The sequence below is a fragment of the Bombina bombina genome, chromosome 2, assembly GCF_027579735.1.
Source record: "Bombina bombina isolate aBomBom1 chromosome 2, aBomBom1.pri, whole genome shotgun sequence".
NCBI lineage: Eukaryota > Metazoa > Chordata > Amphibia > Anura > Bombinatoridae > Bombina > Bombina bombina.
The window spans coordinates 467,339,304-467,356,047 of NC_069500.1; positions in this window are offsets into that span (position 1 = coordinate 467,339,304).

A 16,744-nucleotide genomic window follows, 5' to 3' on the forward strand; every position below is an offset into this window, starting at 1 on the left:
CTGGGAACCGACGTCTAACATCTATGCCCCAAAATTGGTTTCCCTTTATCACAGGAGGTTTCCTGATCGTCCTAGACCTCAAGCTGAGGATCAGCTTGTTTGAGGGGGGAGTCATGTCAGGGAATTGTGCATACTGTCTCTTTAAATTAGCCGCACCAATTACCTCCTTGCAGCTCCTTTAAATCACCTGCTCACTAAACAATCACTGCTTAGTATTTTGTTATTCAACTCTGAGTAACACTGAGCCTCCTGCTCCCTCCAGTGACTATTGTCTTATATCTAACATTTGATCTTTTCCTGCAGGTCTTTTGTGTTGGCTACTCTGAACTTTTATCTACAGTACATTGTCTGGGAATCAATTTTCTATCAGAGACACTGCATGAACTTATCCTTTTGTTTGTTTATTTCACTTGCAGTTTTCTAACGACCGGAGTCTCACCTCAGACTATCTGGATCCGGACCTCTGCTTTCCACAAAGAATTGTCTCTCTTTATACCAGCATAACTCAAAATAAGGTACAAACTCTCCTTTAATAATTACTCACCGGAAAAGTTTCTATCGCAGCTTCTGTTTCAAAACCTAAACACGCTGCCGGTGTTTGTCTGACGTCACACGCTACTCAAGCTGCAGCATAAGAATAGAGTACACTTCTCCCTCTGCTAAAGCTCCTTTCTCATACACGCTGAACTGGCAAGCTTTGTCTGGAATGAACTGTGAGTACCTCTAATAGTGGAAATCTAACTAACCGCAATTACAATAAGAACTGTTCATATGTGGAAAGGTACATTTTATGCAAATTAGTTCATTCAGCATGTTAACAACTTAGACTGTGTGAAATGCTCTCCGATTGAAGTTGTCTCTGTATTTAAACCTGCAGTGCCTATAAAAACAATTTCTTCTGTTCTCACTCTATGAGTAAAAGAAGAAGTTTTGTCTGAATATTTGGGGATATTCTGTACCATCGACTTAACAAATTAACCTTACACTAATTCAACTGATAACATTCAGAATCCAATGTTATCAAATCACTTAGTGTTACAAACCAACAATTTCCTACATTTGTTTGCTAAGTAACTGGTTAGCATTTCCTCTCAGGAAAATCAAATAACTGTTTAAAGATTATTACATATATATATATATATATATATATATATATATAATACTATAACTACCTAGCATTAGTACATTAATATATATATATATATATATATATATATATCAAGCGAAAAAACTGATATCCAGGCTGCATTTAAAAACCAATGTCTTTATTAAATTCCACTTGGGATAAAAATGCAATAAGAAGAAAGGGGGATCCAGCATAACAGTGTTACCAAAGTTGTTCCGCTAACATGTTTCGGTAAAGACCGTAATCATAGCTGATTGGAAACTGGTGTGCTGGCTATTTAAAAGACAAAATCAACACTCATTGGACAAAATTAAGACCAATAGAATAGGTACACTGTTAAGCATAAAGCGTAAAAAAGTGAAAGAACTAATACACCCTGACATGTTAGTACATATGTATGTACACTCATATAGCACATAACAAAATAAAAGATATAACATCAGTGTGTGTGCTGTAACCAATACAAAAGAAAGGAATAAAAATGAAATGAACACATGAACTAATGAATGAATGATTGAAGGCAAACATTAGGGGCATGAAATACTCTCATAGATCGAATATATGCAAATGTGGAAAAGTATATATATATACACAAATATAGAAGAAGTAAAAACACATATCAAAAGTGCACAGGCCATCTAGCATATAGCAATATAGTTAAACTAATATATATATATAATCTTGCATACAAAAGCATACATGTATATATGGAGAAGATGTATCTCTAAACAAGCCTATACTATATGTATATATAGATAAGAGCGTGTTATAACGCTGAAACAATATACAGCTAGATAAATGTGGCCAGCTCAAATAACTACAACTCAAACACAAGAAAATAAATAAATAACTGTGCTATATTATATCCCTGTTGTAAATCACAATTGTATTTAACAAAAAACCCTATCCAATATGAGTATAAGACCTCAGATGCGTATCAATATACACGGGTAACAGTGACCTATATAGGGAAATGGAGTAATAATGAATACAACTGCTTTAAAAAATAATATATTCAGTAGATACCGTTAAATGAGTGTAGAGTGGTGTAAAAAGTACAGAGCAGTACAAATACACTGCCCTTAAGATATGTATAAAATATGTATAAAAGAGCAGGAAAAAAGGAGGACACTATCTTAAAGGGATGTGATTAAAATTTAGAGGAAACCTTAAGGATATAAACTTAAGGATATAAACCATCAGGAAAGATGCTGGGCAAGCGTGTGAGGTAATATGGATTATTTCCAATAATTAATTAGATCAAATTCAGAGTTTAAACCCTCTGGTACTCTAGTACGCAATTTAAAAATCCAAAACATCTCACGCTTGCCCAGCAGTTGATTCCTGTCACCTCCTCTGGGTGGTGCCTTGACATGTTCAATAGCCTGCCATCTAAATGTGGCATTGCTTTTGTTGTGAGAATTCCGAAAGTGTTTAACCAAGGGGGTACTAGCTTCGCCTAGTTTGATTGTAGAAAGGTGGTTTCTGATTCTAGTGTTTACATCCGTAGTGGTGAGTCCTACATATTGTAGATGGCACTCTATACAGTAAAGTAAATAGATAACATAGGAAGATGTACAGTTAAGGCAAGTTGATATCTTAAATATCTCTCCAGTGACCTCTGACCTAAACTCATCAGAAATAATGATAAACTCACAAGGTCTACATCTCGATTTGCCGCACCTGTACATCCCCCTATGTTGCAACCAAGAGCTTTGTCTGTCTGGTTTCTTAGTTGAAACTTCTGAGGGGGCCAATATATTGCCTAGTGTTCTGTTCTTCCTGTAGGAGCAACGTAAACCTCCCTCCACACAGCTAACAAGGCTGTCATCTGCAGAAAGTAGACTGAAATGTTTTTTGACAATCTTACATATTTCTCTGTAGTCAGTGCTGAAATCCGTCACAAAAGTCACTTTTTGTGAGGTATTAATGTCCACATCCGTCTTAGTGCAATTAGATCTATTTAACAGGGACTGCCGATCCAAAAGGTCGACCTGTCTCTGAGCTCTATCTACCAGATGCCCAGGATATCCTCTTTCTCTGAGTCTTTTTTGCATGTCTCTACTTTGCACTTTATAGTGATCGCTATTACTGCAGTTCCGTTTAACCCTTATGAGCTGTCCCTTGGCTACTGCCATAGGGACATGTGAGGGGTGGCAGCTCTTTGCATGAAGCAATGTATTTTTCGATATAGGTTTCCTATACATATTGCTTATAATCTTTCCATCATCCCCTGCAGTCAAAGTAAGGTCTAAGTAGTTAATGGTTCTAGAATTGGTCTCAAATGTAAAACTCAGGCCGACATTATTGGAATTTAGAAGACCTACGAATTCAAACAAATAATCCTCAGATCCCTGCCATATGAAGAGCAGATCATCAATGTACCGCCTATAAAAGGCGATATTGTGTCTATATGTATTACTATCTCCATAGATGTGGGACAGCTCCCACCAACCCATAAAGATGTTGGCATATGAGGGCGCAAATTTGGCCCCCATAGCTGTCCCACACCTCTGGAGATAGTATTGCTCCCCAAAACGGAAATAGTTATGTGTCAAAGCAAAACCAGTTACCCTCACCACATACTTCACCATATCACTGTCCAAATCTGATAGGTTTTCCAACATATAAGCCAGAGCTTTTAGGCCTTCCTTATGTGGAATTGTGGAATACAGTGATACCACATCTATAGTTAACCACTTGTGCCTATCAAGATCCCAACAAAAGGTATCCACAAGATTTAATAGATCTTTGGTATCCTTAAGGTAGCTCTGTAGTGAGGCAACTATAGGAAACAATATACTGTCTAGCCACTGGGACAGGTGTTCCAAAAGGGAGCCTATCCCACTGACTATAGGCCTTCCCTGTATCTCTATCAAAGATTTGTGTACCTTTGGAAGATGGTGGAAGATGGGCACCACCGGATGATCTACCAACAGATACTCATATGTATCACGGTCAAAAAACCCATCCTCCAAACCATCATCCAAAAGGCACACAAGCTCTTTCTGAAAGCGCCCAGTAGGATCCCTATCAAGTCTCTGATAATTTACATCATTATGGAGTTGTCTATGGGCCTCCTTAACATATTCTGATTTGTCCAAGACCACAACAGATCCGCCTTTATCGGCGGACCTAATGACCAGATTTTCATTTTGTTGTAGCTCTAATAGTGCCTGTCTTTCTCTGAAAGATAAGTTAGGCCTCCAATTTTTGGTCTCAATTTTATTAGAGGCCAAGGAAGTGAGGTCCCTCTCAATTCTCTTGAAAAAAGTTTCCAAGGCCGGACCACGACATTGCAGGGGATAAAAGTCAGATGTTTTTTTAAAACCGCTGTGGCTTCTTACAGTCCCTGTAGCAGTCCCATTCATCCCCTGTCTACTAAGTTCATACAGTGACATCAAATCACAAGACTCAGAAAACGAAAGTTGTGTGGTATCAGAGGTGGACTTTTGAGATTGTACCAACAGTTCACCAGTCCCTGAAGCATTTTCAGAATTATGGAAAAAAAAATTCAAAGTTAAATTTCTAATCAATCTATTAACATCTAACAAAGTATTGAAGAGGTTAAAAGAAGTGGTTGGAGAGAAATTCAGACCGTAACTAAGTACTTTTAATTGCATATTAGATAGAGTTGTACTGGAGAGATTAATTACATTAGAGGTGTTGTCATTATAGGATGTCATTGGTATTTGGTACTCTTGTTTATCCTCTGTGGGTACCTCTTCTCTTGCCCTATCCCAGTTTTGGTCTGTGCCTGTTGAAAAGCCTGGTCAAAGGCCCTACGATCCTCTCCTAGGGTATTCATCTCGTTGACTGTACTCTGATTCATATTACTTACATATTTCGTGCCCTTAGCATTGTGTGCCTTATTTTGTGTATTGTTAGCAGTATTTGTACCCTGTTTATGTGAAGTCTTAGGTATAACAGCTAAAGTATTCGCGGCATCGTTTATGCTCACTTGTTTGTGTGTACCTAATGTATTTTTCAAAATTCCCCTGGGTGGTTCTATACATTCTTCACCCCCTGAGGCACCATAGTCATCCCCTGAGTCCCCCTCACTGCCTGAAGATTTATTAGTAGCTGAGTGGTTAAGGGAGGTGTGCTGTTGTTGTAGTGGTTGTGCCCTATCTCTACCTCTACCTCTCCCTCTGCTCCTGCTCCTAGATCTACCTCTCCTATTATTGGAATTATTTCTGGGAGTATTTCTAGAGTGATGCCACACATACACTAACTTGTTATCGTAGTCTGACTGATCCCTAAGATATTTGGAGTGTTTAGTATCTAAAATTTCTTTCTTAGATTCAGATAGGGTCAATCTCAAAATGCCATCAAACTTGGGATAGTCAGGTTCTAATTTCCTATTAATCAATTCAATCTGCAGTTTTTCAATTTCACCTCTAACAGCAGTAAGCAATTTGGTTTTATACATAATCAATAAATGCATTAATCTAATTGAACATTCCGTGAATACTGTGTTCCAGGTCTCAACGAACTCCTGATCAGAGACCTCAAAGGTGGGATATTTGTTGAGTCTGAGACCCCTAGGAACAATGTTCAATTTAATATATTTTTCAAAAGTCCAGATCTCAAACTGTAATCTATGTTCTTTTATGAGAAGCTTCTCAATATCATCAAAAAGGGTACTCAGGGTGTATGTAGAGATATCCGTTGAAAAAACTGTGTCCAGTTCATCATTATTATAACCTCTTTCTGTTAAAGGCAGCAGGGAGTAATAGTTCATAATGAACTATTACTCCCTGCTGCCTTTGACAAAGCATACCTGCGAAACGTACGTCGGAACTGAACTGTTCTATATTGAGTTTTATCACGTCTCTACACTAGCCAGGACACCTGGGGGCTTAGCGCTACTGTCTTGCTACTAAAGAGGTTTTGGTTTCGGCGGTCACACTCCTGCTGATCCATTTACCTCTTTGCAAGTTTGGCGATTTGAAGCATTTATTACAGCATATCTGCTTTTGTACCCTTACATTGTGGTGTTATCAAGGCTTATGTGACGCTTTTATATATTTTAAAATAAATTTGTATCCAAGTTTTGCCTAGTGTACTGTTTTCCCATCAGTATAAAGTGGGAGTGCGCATATCCTTGAGCTTAGTGGAAAGCTCCAACAAATGTGAGTAGTCATTTGTTACAAAACAACTACTTCCTCAAAGTGCCATTACAGATTCACACTATGTTGCAATTTTCTGTTTCCTTTTTTATGGGATCTCACTGAGGAATGCTAACAAGCTGAAAAACTCATCCAGAGGACACAGACATATCCTTTATTCAGAACTTTATTTGGTTTTCCTTTTATGATTTTTGTTATCACATTTATTTCACATTTTTTTTTTCTTTGTGATATTTGGTATATTTATTGTAATACCACCCAGAGGAGGTGACAGGAATCAACTGCTGGGCAAGCGTGAGATGTTTTGGATTTTAAAATTGCATACTAGAGTACCAGAGGGTTTAAACTCTGAATTTGATCTAATTAATTATTGGAAATAATCCATATTACCTCACACGCTTGCCCAGCATCTTTCCTGATGGTTTATATCCTTAAGTTTATATCCTTAAGGTTTCCTCTAAATTTTAATCACATCCCTTTAAGATAGTGTCCTCCTTTTTTCCTGCTCTTTTATACATATTTTATACATATCTTAAGTGCAGTGTATTTGTACTGCTCTGTACTTTTTACACCACTCTACACTCATTTAACGGTATCTACTGAATATATTATTTTTTAAAGCAGTTGTATTCATTATTACTCCATTTCCCTATATAGGTCACTGTTACCCGTGTATATTGATACGCATCTGAGGTCTTATACTCATATTGGATAGGGTTTTTTGTTAAATACAATTGTGATTTACAACAGGGATATAATATAGCACAGTTATTTATTTATTTTCTTGTGTTTGAGTTGTAGTTATTTGAGCTGGCCACATTTATCTAGCTGTATATTGTTTCAGCGTTATAACACGCTCTTATCTATATATACATATAGTATAGGCTTGTTTAGAGATACATCTTCTCCATATATACATGTATGCTTTTGTATGCAAGATTATATATATATATTAGTTTAACTATATTGCTATATGCTAGATGGCCTGTGCACTTTTGATATGTGTTTTTACTTCTTCTATATTTGTGTATATATATATATACTTTTCCACATTTGCATATATTCGATCTATGAGAGTATTTCATGCCCCTAATGTTTGCCTTCAATCATTCATTCATTAGTTCATGTGTTCATTTCATTTTTATTCCTTTCTTTTGTATTGGTTACAGCACACACACTGATGTTATATCTTTTATTTTGTTATGTGCTATATGAGTGTACATACATATGTACTAACATGTCAGGGTGTATTAGTTCTTTCACTTTTTTACGCTTTATGCTTAACAGTGTACCTATTCTATTGGTCTTAATTTTGTCCAATGAGTGTTGATTTTGTCTTTTAAATAGCCAGCACACCAGTTTCCAATCAGCTATGATTACGGTCTTTACCGAAACATGTTAGCGGAACAACTTTGGTAACACTGTTATGCTGGATCCCCCTTTCTTCTTATTGCATTTTTATCCCAAGTGGAATTTAATAAAGACATTGGTTTTTAAATGCAGCCTGGATATCAGTTTTTTCGCTTGATGTCTATTTTGCCAGCATTCTGGGCTGCACCAGGAGCGTGCCTCTACTCCACTCCCCCTAATATTCACGATATTGGGCATCCCCTCCGACGCTGAAACCTGTAAGCCTCCTGGTAGGCTAAGCATCCCATTGGCTGTGACGGCCGACGCCCATCACATGACCGGAACCGGCTGGATAGAGGCATCGAGACTGTCTTAGACGCCGTGGGTCACGAAGCATACAGCAGGACTCTCAAGGTACGAGTTTGAAACTACAAGCAAGAAGGGTGAGTCGCACAGCTACTAGCTGTTTGGGTATTGCTATCGATATCCTGTGGCAACACTGTACTGCCTATTGGAGGGCGACGTATTCAGTATTTACTATTTGCCCTACATGGAACTCACCCGTTTTACTACAATGATGCATTTTGTTCCTGCTGGTTTTGCTTGAGGGGATGTTTCTGCTTTTGAATTTTGGATATTGCGGTTTTCCAGAGTGATTTGTCCTTTAAACCTGCATAAGGGGTTGAGTGGAATAGATATCCACATGGTGGCGTTATAAATATTTATACACAGAAGTCCCTTTACTAAATCCCTTTTTTGACTATATATATATATATATATATATATATATATATATATATATATATATATATATATATATATATTTATATATATATATATTATACTCTTGTACTAATGCTAGGTAGTTATAGTACACTATATATATATATATATATATATATATATATATATATATATATATATATATATATATATATATATATATATATATATATATATATAAAAGTCTAGTTCATCCCTTGTGAACCCCCATTTGAATAGCCCATGAGCCGCCACTGCCTAGTGCAGGGGAACCTTTTATTAGTGCAGGATGCAGGTCTATCTATCATGTGTATTTATGTCTGTCTACAATCTATATATCTATATCTATCATCTTCTCTATTTATTTATTTTTATATCCATCTAATTATCTATCTATATGTATCTATCTATCAATCTATTGATCTATATATATATATATATATATATATATATATATATATATATATATATATATTTATATATATATTATGCAGAGCATGTATATTATTACTATTGCTTACTACTGAGTTACCCTTGGGGGCCCTCTGTTGAGTAGATTCACTGCGTACGACTTAAGTGAACAATAATTTGTAGGGAAATTAATTTGCATAGCTAGCTTGCATATGAACACATTTCAGCTATCACAGGAGTTTATTTGATTATGTGACATCATTATGAAAAAGATAACTTGTGGTATCACAATTACTGCAAGAAAAGCTAGTATTGGGGTAGTATACGTCTCGAATGCTGTAAGTTGCTGTTTTTAACCCCAGGGTGTTTTTAATAACTAATTTATATTTTACTATGGGATATCTTTCAGAAAAAGAAAACTGTTATCAAGATTACAGCAAGACAGTTTAGCACAGGGTTGTGTTTACTTCTTTTATAATAATACCAACTTATGACAGGTGGAATATGTGTGTGTCTGTCTCCAAAAGAGATGGTTTATGTTTTGAATACCCCTAAACTTGTTTTACCACACACAGTTTACAAATAATCGGTGAGATTACGAGTCTTGCGTCAGCCTTAAAAAGCAGCGTTGAGAGGTCCCAACGCTGCTTTTTAACGCCCGCTGGTATTACGAGTCTGGCAGGTACAGGTGTACCGCTCACTTTACTTCCGCGACTCGAGCTTACCGCAAATCCCCTTACGTCAATTGCGTATCCTATCTTTTTAATGGGATTTGCCTAACGCTGGTATTACGAGTCTTGGAAGAAGTGAGCAGTACACCCTCTCCTGTCAAGACTCCTACCGCATTTAAACGCCGTAACATAAAACTCTTAACTAAAGTGCTACAAAATACACTAACACCCATAAACTACCTAATAACCCCTAAACCGAGGCCCCCCCACATCGCGGAGCGGGTCTATCTTCAATCCAGCCGACGCGGAGCATCCTCTTTAAACGAAGTCCAAGCGAAGAATGAAGGTTCCTTTAAATTACGTCATCCAAGATGGCATCCCTTGAATTCCGATTGGCTGATAGGATTCTATCAGCCAATCAGAATTAAGGTAGGAAAAATCCTATTGGCTGATGAAATCAGCCAATAGGATTGAGGTTGCATTCTATTGGCTGATTGGAACAGCCAATAGAATGCAAGCTCAATCCTATTGGCTGATTGGATCAGCCAATAGGATTGAACTTCAATCCTATTGGCTGATTGAATCAGCCAATAGGATTTTTCCTACCTTAATTACGATTGGCTGATAGAATCCTATCAGCCAATCGGAATTCAAGGGATGCCATCTTGGATGACGTCATCTAAAGGAACCTTCATTCTTTGCTTGGACTTCGTTTGAAGAGGATGCTCCGCGTCGGCTGGATTGAAGATGGACCCGCTCCGCTCCGGATAGATGAAGATAGAAGATGCCGTCTGGATGAAGACTTCTGCTGCTTGGAGGACCTCTTCTGCCCGGATCGGATGAAGACTTCTGCCCTTCTGGAGGTCTACTTGTGCCCGGCTGGGTGAAGATGGTTCAAGGTAGGGTGATCTTCAAGGGGGTAGTGTTAGGTTTTTTTAAGGGGGGATTGGGTGGGTTTTAGAGTAGGGTTGGGTGTGTGGGTGGTGGGTTTTAATGTTGGGGGGTATTGTATTTTTTTTTTTACAGGTAAAAGAGCTGATTACTTTGGGGCAATGCCCCACAAAAAGCCCTTTTAAGGGCTATTGCAATTTAGTATAGGGTAGGGATTTTTATTATTTTGGGGGGCTTTTTTATTTTATTAGGGGGATTAGAGTAGGTGTAATTAGTTTTAAAAAATTGTAAATATTTTTTTTAATTTTCTGTAATTTAGTATTTGTTGTTTTTCGTACTTTAGTTTATTTTATTTAATTGTAATTAATTGTAGTTAATGTAGTTAATTTATTTAATGATAGTGTAGTGTTAGGTGTAATTGTAACTTAGGTTAGGATTTATTTTACAGGTAAATTTGTCTTTATTTTAGCTAGGTAGTTATTAAATAGTTAATAACTATTTACCTAGTTAAAATAAATACAAAGTTGCCTGTAAAATAAATATAAATCCTAAGCTAGCTACAAAGTAACTATTAGTTATATTGTAGCTATCTTATGGTTTATTTTATAGGTAAGTATTTAGTTTTAAATAGGAATCATTTATTTAATTGTAGTTATTTTATTTCGTTGTATTTAAATTATATTTGTTAGGGGGGTGTTAGACTTAGGTTAGAATTAGGTTTAGGGGTTAATATATTTAATATAGTAGAGGAGACGATGGGGGCAGCAGATTAGGGGTTAATAAGTGTAGGTAGGTTGCAGCGACGTTGGGGGGGCAGATTAGGGGTTAATAAATATAATTAGGTGGCGGCGATGTTGGGGGCAACAGATTAGGGGTTCATAGGAATAATGTAGGTGGCGGCGGTGTACGGAGCAGCAGATTAGGGGTTAATAATATAATGCAGGTGTCGGCGATGTCGGGGTCGGCAGATTAGGGGTTAATAAGTGTAAGATTAGGGGTATTTAGACTCGGGGTTCATGTTAGGGTGTTAGGTGTAGACATACATTTTATTTTCCTATAGGAATCAATGGGGCTGCGTTAGGAGCTGAACGATGCTTTTTTGCAGGTGTTAGGTTTTTTTCCAGCTGAATCTGCCCCATTGTTTCCTATGGGGAAATCGTGCACGAGCACGTTTAGCCAGCTTACCACTACCGTAAGCAACGCTGGTAGTGAGGTGAGATGTGGAGCTAAATTTTGCTCTACGCTCACCTTTTTGCGGCTAACGTTTAAAAAAACCTGTAATACCAGCGTTGTCTTAAGGGAGCGGTGAAAAAAAAGGCTCGTTAGCAACGCAAGCCTTACCGACAAAAACTCGTAATCTCGCCGAATGTGTATTAATATAATAACTTGGTTCTCTTTCAAATGTAAAAAAGGCAGAATTTCCAAAATGTACTCCCGCTTCCCTACTGGGAGACATTCATGACATCAGCAATAACATAAGAGTGCAGATATGACACAGGGCATTACAACAACAACCAAGACATCATTACAGATTATGGGACCTATCACATCATCAATCAGAAATGTATAAAATCATCTACACCCACTAATGACTATACAAATGAACTTGAAATGCTTCACTTTTGTAGTGATTGGTATCTACTCCTCAGATACCTAATTTATCATTAGTGATGTCGCGAACCTAAAATTTTCGGTTCGTGAATGGCGGACTCGAACTTCCGGTATTGTTTGCGAACCCGCGAACCGCGCAAACCACCATTGAATTCAATAGGCAGGCGAACTTTAAAACCTACAAGGACTCTTTCTGGCCACAATAGTGATGGAAAAGTTGTTTCAAAGGTACTAACACCTGGACTGTGGCATGCTGGAGGGGGATCCCTGGCAAAACTCCCATGGAAAAACACAGTTTATGCAGAGTCTGCTTTTTTTTGGGCCTAAATCAACTAACATTCCCAAATTGTTTAAATAGTTGGCAAGACGGCCTGGCACAAAAGGCTGGCAGGCAGGAGGTAAATGCAATTCAAGGACACTAGGAGACTGAATACTGACAGTGAAAACAGTGATGATTGACCATTTTTGCAATACTGTTAAAATATGATTGCTGGCAATAATTGTCTAGGTGGGCCTGGCACACAGCAGGCTGCAAGGCAGGAGGAAAGTGCAATTCAATGGCACGAGCAAACTGAGGATTCAGAACAACTATTACCAAAAATTTAACATTTTAATTATTAAGAATACTGTGACAACAAATATGATTGGTGTAAATATTTTGAAAGTAGGCCTGGCACACAGGCTTGGAAGGCAGTAGAAAAGTGCAATTCAATGGCACGAGCAAACTGAGGATTAAGATCAACAATCAAAAATTTTTTAATTTTAATTATTAACTATACTGTGACAACAATTATGATTGGTGTAAATAGTTGGCAAGACGGCCTGGCACAAAAGGCTGGCAGGCAGGAGGTAAATGCAATTCAATGGCACTAGGAGACTGAATATTTGCAGTCCAAAAAATTATGATTGATATTTTTTTTTTATATACTGTTACAAGAATTATGATTGGTTCCACTAATTGGCTAGTTGGGCCTGGAAAACATGCTGGCAGGCAGTAGGAAAGTGCAATTCAATGGCACGAGCAAACTGAGGAATCACAAGCGATCAATTTGGAATTTTAAAGATTAACAATACTTTTACAAAAACTAGGATTGGTGGCACTAATTGGCTAGTTTGTGCCTGGCACACAGGCTGCCAGGCAGGAGGAAACTGCAATTCAATGGCACTAGTAGACTGAATATTTGAAGTACAAAAATTATGATTTTTAATTTTTTGGATACTGTTACAAGAATTATGATTGGTGCCACTAATTGGCTAGTTGGGCCTGGCACACAGGCTGGCAGATATGAGTCGTGGATGGTAGGTAGGGCAGCAATTTAACACAGTATGCTGTGTAAGTGACAAAAACACAGGCCTGATAGAAAATTAAGTTAGATTACACTAGCAAAATATTTTAAAATTTTAGATTTTAATATTAAAATTATGTTAAGAAGTGCAATGCACATATGAGTGGTCGCACTGGCTGGCTGCTACGTAGGGCAGCAATTAACAACAGTATGCTGTGTAAGTCAGATAGACAGTTAGACACCGGCCTGATAGAAAATAAAATTAGATTACACTAGCATAATGATTTAAATACTTTTTTTTGGGAATTTAAAGAAAAAGGTTAAGCACATACATATGAGTCGTGGCTGATAGCCTTGGAAGGGCAGCTATTAAAAACAGTAGGCTCTGTAAGTCAGATACACACACGCCTGATAGAAAATACTATTAGATTACACTAGAAAAATTATTTAAATTATTTTTTTGGGTGGGGGATTAAAAAAAGGTTAAACACATATGAGTCGTGGCTCATAGACTAGGGAGGGCAGCAAGTAAACACAGTAGGCACTGTATGTCAGCAAAACACACAGGCCTGATAGAAAATTATATTAGATTACACTATCAAACAAATTTAAACTTTTTTTTATATTTAAATTAAGGTGAAGAAGATATGAGTGCTGGGTGGCTGCCTGGCACAGATCAATTAACCAAAAGACTGAAAAAAAATGAGGTATATTAATGCTGAGTGAGCCTGACAGACACAGGCCTGATAGTAAATGTAATTAGATTACACTAGCAAAATATTTTTTTTTTTTTAATTTAAAATAATGTTATAAACGGATATTAACACTGGTGGCTGCTGGCTGGCACAGAGCAATGAACCAGAGTATATGCTGTGTGACACAGGCCTGATAGAAAATGAAAAAAAATTACACTAGCAAAATAATTAAAATTTTTGGTTAGTTAAATTTAAACTAATGTTGTTAGGGAGATATCAGTGGTGGCAGTATTCACAGCATATGCTGTGAGCCTTAAACACACAGCCTGAAAGCCAGGCAAATGCTAATAAAAAAAAACGGAAAAAAAAAACCCGGCACGAAATATAGCCCTAAAAAGGGCTTTTTGGGGTGCTGTGCTTGCAACAGAGATGAGTGGAGTCCTTCTGGACTGTAGTGGACACTAAATACACTAGCCTAGCTATGTTTTTCCTATTAATGTCAGGAGCAAAAACACAACACGTCCTCTCATTAAGAAAGCAAGGTCTTTATGAGTCTAAAATGGCGGATTCCGAGTAGCTGGGAGGGTCTGTGAGGGAGTGTCTGATGTTGAATGGCTCTAATGTGTCAGACGGCTGTGACATACAGGGTCAAAGTTTCCTCAATGATGACACATAGGGGCGGATCGCCATGTGTTCGCCCACAAACGCAAACGCGAACAAGCTATGTTCGCTGTGAACCGTTCGCGGGCGAACAGTTCGGGACATCACTATTTATCATTTGTAATTGCAATCTTACTCATATAAAAGAAACTCCAATTGAATGTAACTATCGTGCAGCCAAAAACTAAATCATTTATGTTATGAATTCTCCCTCTCTTCTTGTGCACATTATGCTGCGTTGACATCTACAGTATTGTTTTCCTTATCACCTAGGAGATATTGTCATGTTTCTGTTCAAAGAAAATAATAGGATTTAGTATGGTAGTTGGGCTTCTAAAAGCTGATAGCTTTGTGATCATGTCTTGCACATATCACATGTATACAAAAACATTCCCTAAATTATCCCCATGAAAAGTTCATCTTTCCAATTCATACTGACCTGATTTAATAAACATAAGACATCTCTCTCTTTAGTAAATTGGTCCCATAGTATAACATAAGAACCATAGATATTTGTCTCACTTTAGAGACCCTTTTAAACAAAAGGTTAATCATCTGTGCACTCACTTAATATTCTGCAAAGTGCTACAAACTCTAGTGGCAGTGATAAGGTCAGAAAGTCCTAGTATAATTTCTGCTGCCTAATTTGAATGGAGACAGTCTGTCTGAATACATTGTGTTCTTATTTGCTTTAAGAACATTCATTTTTTTTAATCTTGTTGCTGTTATGTATTTCATTTTACAATTTAATTTTTGTAATGATCTAGGAGTGTACATGAAGTTCTAGCATGTCGTACTGTGAACTGCCAAGCCCATGACTAGTGGCCTTGCAACCTCTGGCATACATGCAACATGACTGGTTCATTTGTCAAGGACATTTTGAACCCAGTTAAAGGGACATTACACTTGTTTACTTAACATGTTAAATCTAAAATGGGTTATTTTTAAATGCATTAGTTTTTTGTTTTTTGAAAATTGAAATAAATATAAAAATGTTTGTTTTATATTTGTGAGCAACTGATACTTAAAAATGAGTGTTATATAATCATGTACTTCCTGTTAGATTCAATAAAGATAACGTGAATGATTTAAATTCTATTTCTTTTTTTCAGATTAAAACATTTCTGATATGTTTATGAAAGAGCAGCAGTTAAAGGGACATACAACCCAAATTTGTTCTTTCATGAATCAGATAGCAATTTTAAACAACTTTTAAGCCCCTTTAAATTATTTTATTTCCATTATTTTATTTTTTACAACCTTTTGAAAAACAGATGTTTCTTTGCTGGAAACTAAAGTTGAGAAATGTTGGGTTGTCCTTGTCACCCATTGACCTAATAATATGCATTTCTAGGTATGTTTAGTATTAATTCAAATTGGCATTCTAGTAAAAATTAAAATGCACATTACTGTATTTTATTGTTTACTAGAACCTTTTTTGCATGGGCATTTTTTTTATGCAGGTGTACTGAGCATACTGACATATGCTCTGTATGTCCCATGCACAATATGTGATAGCATTTTAATTAATTTGATTAGAGTCTCTTTTAACAGCTTTAAAATAATTGTGGAAAAATGAAAACTAACTTGTTTAATTAGTGATCATATTCATGATAAAAAAAAGTTATGTTTAAGGTCCTTCCTGCGTGCTGGTAGATTAGAAAATGATGCTGAATTATAAAAGATTGCTATTGTTTGGAAAAATCTTCAGATAGCTGTTATCTTTGGGTACTAAAGCATAATATGTTCTCAGAAACAGTAATCAGAAGAGTATAATATCTATATTTAGATTGTAAGTTCCCACAGGAATAGGGCCCTCAATTTCCCCTGTATTTGTCTGTAAAATGTTGTCTTTTATCGTATTGTTTCTCCATTGTACTGTTATCCTTGTACCCATGGGCAGTGCTGCAGAATCTGTTGGCGCTTTATAAATAAAGAATAATAATAATAATATATCTGGCACACGTAATGACTGCAAATAGGGATAGGTCTTGTTCAAAAATAGCATATAAAAGCTGAGTAATTATGTTCATTCTATATACATATACACTGTATTAGAGTGGGCATCTACATAAATGTGACAGTATGTTTTTATTATTGCTTAGTACTATTAAAGGTGTCTAATTATATATACACACACACACACACA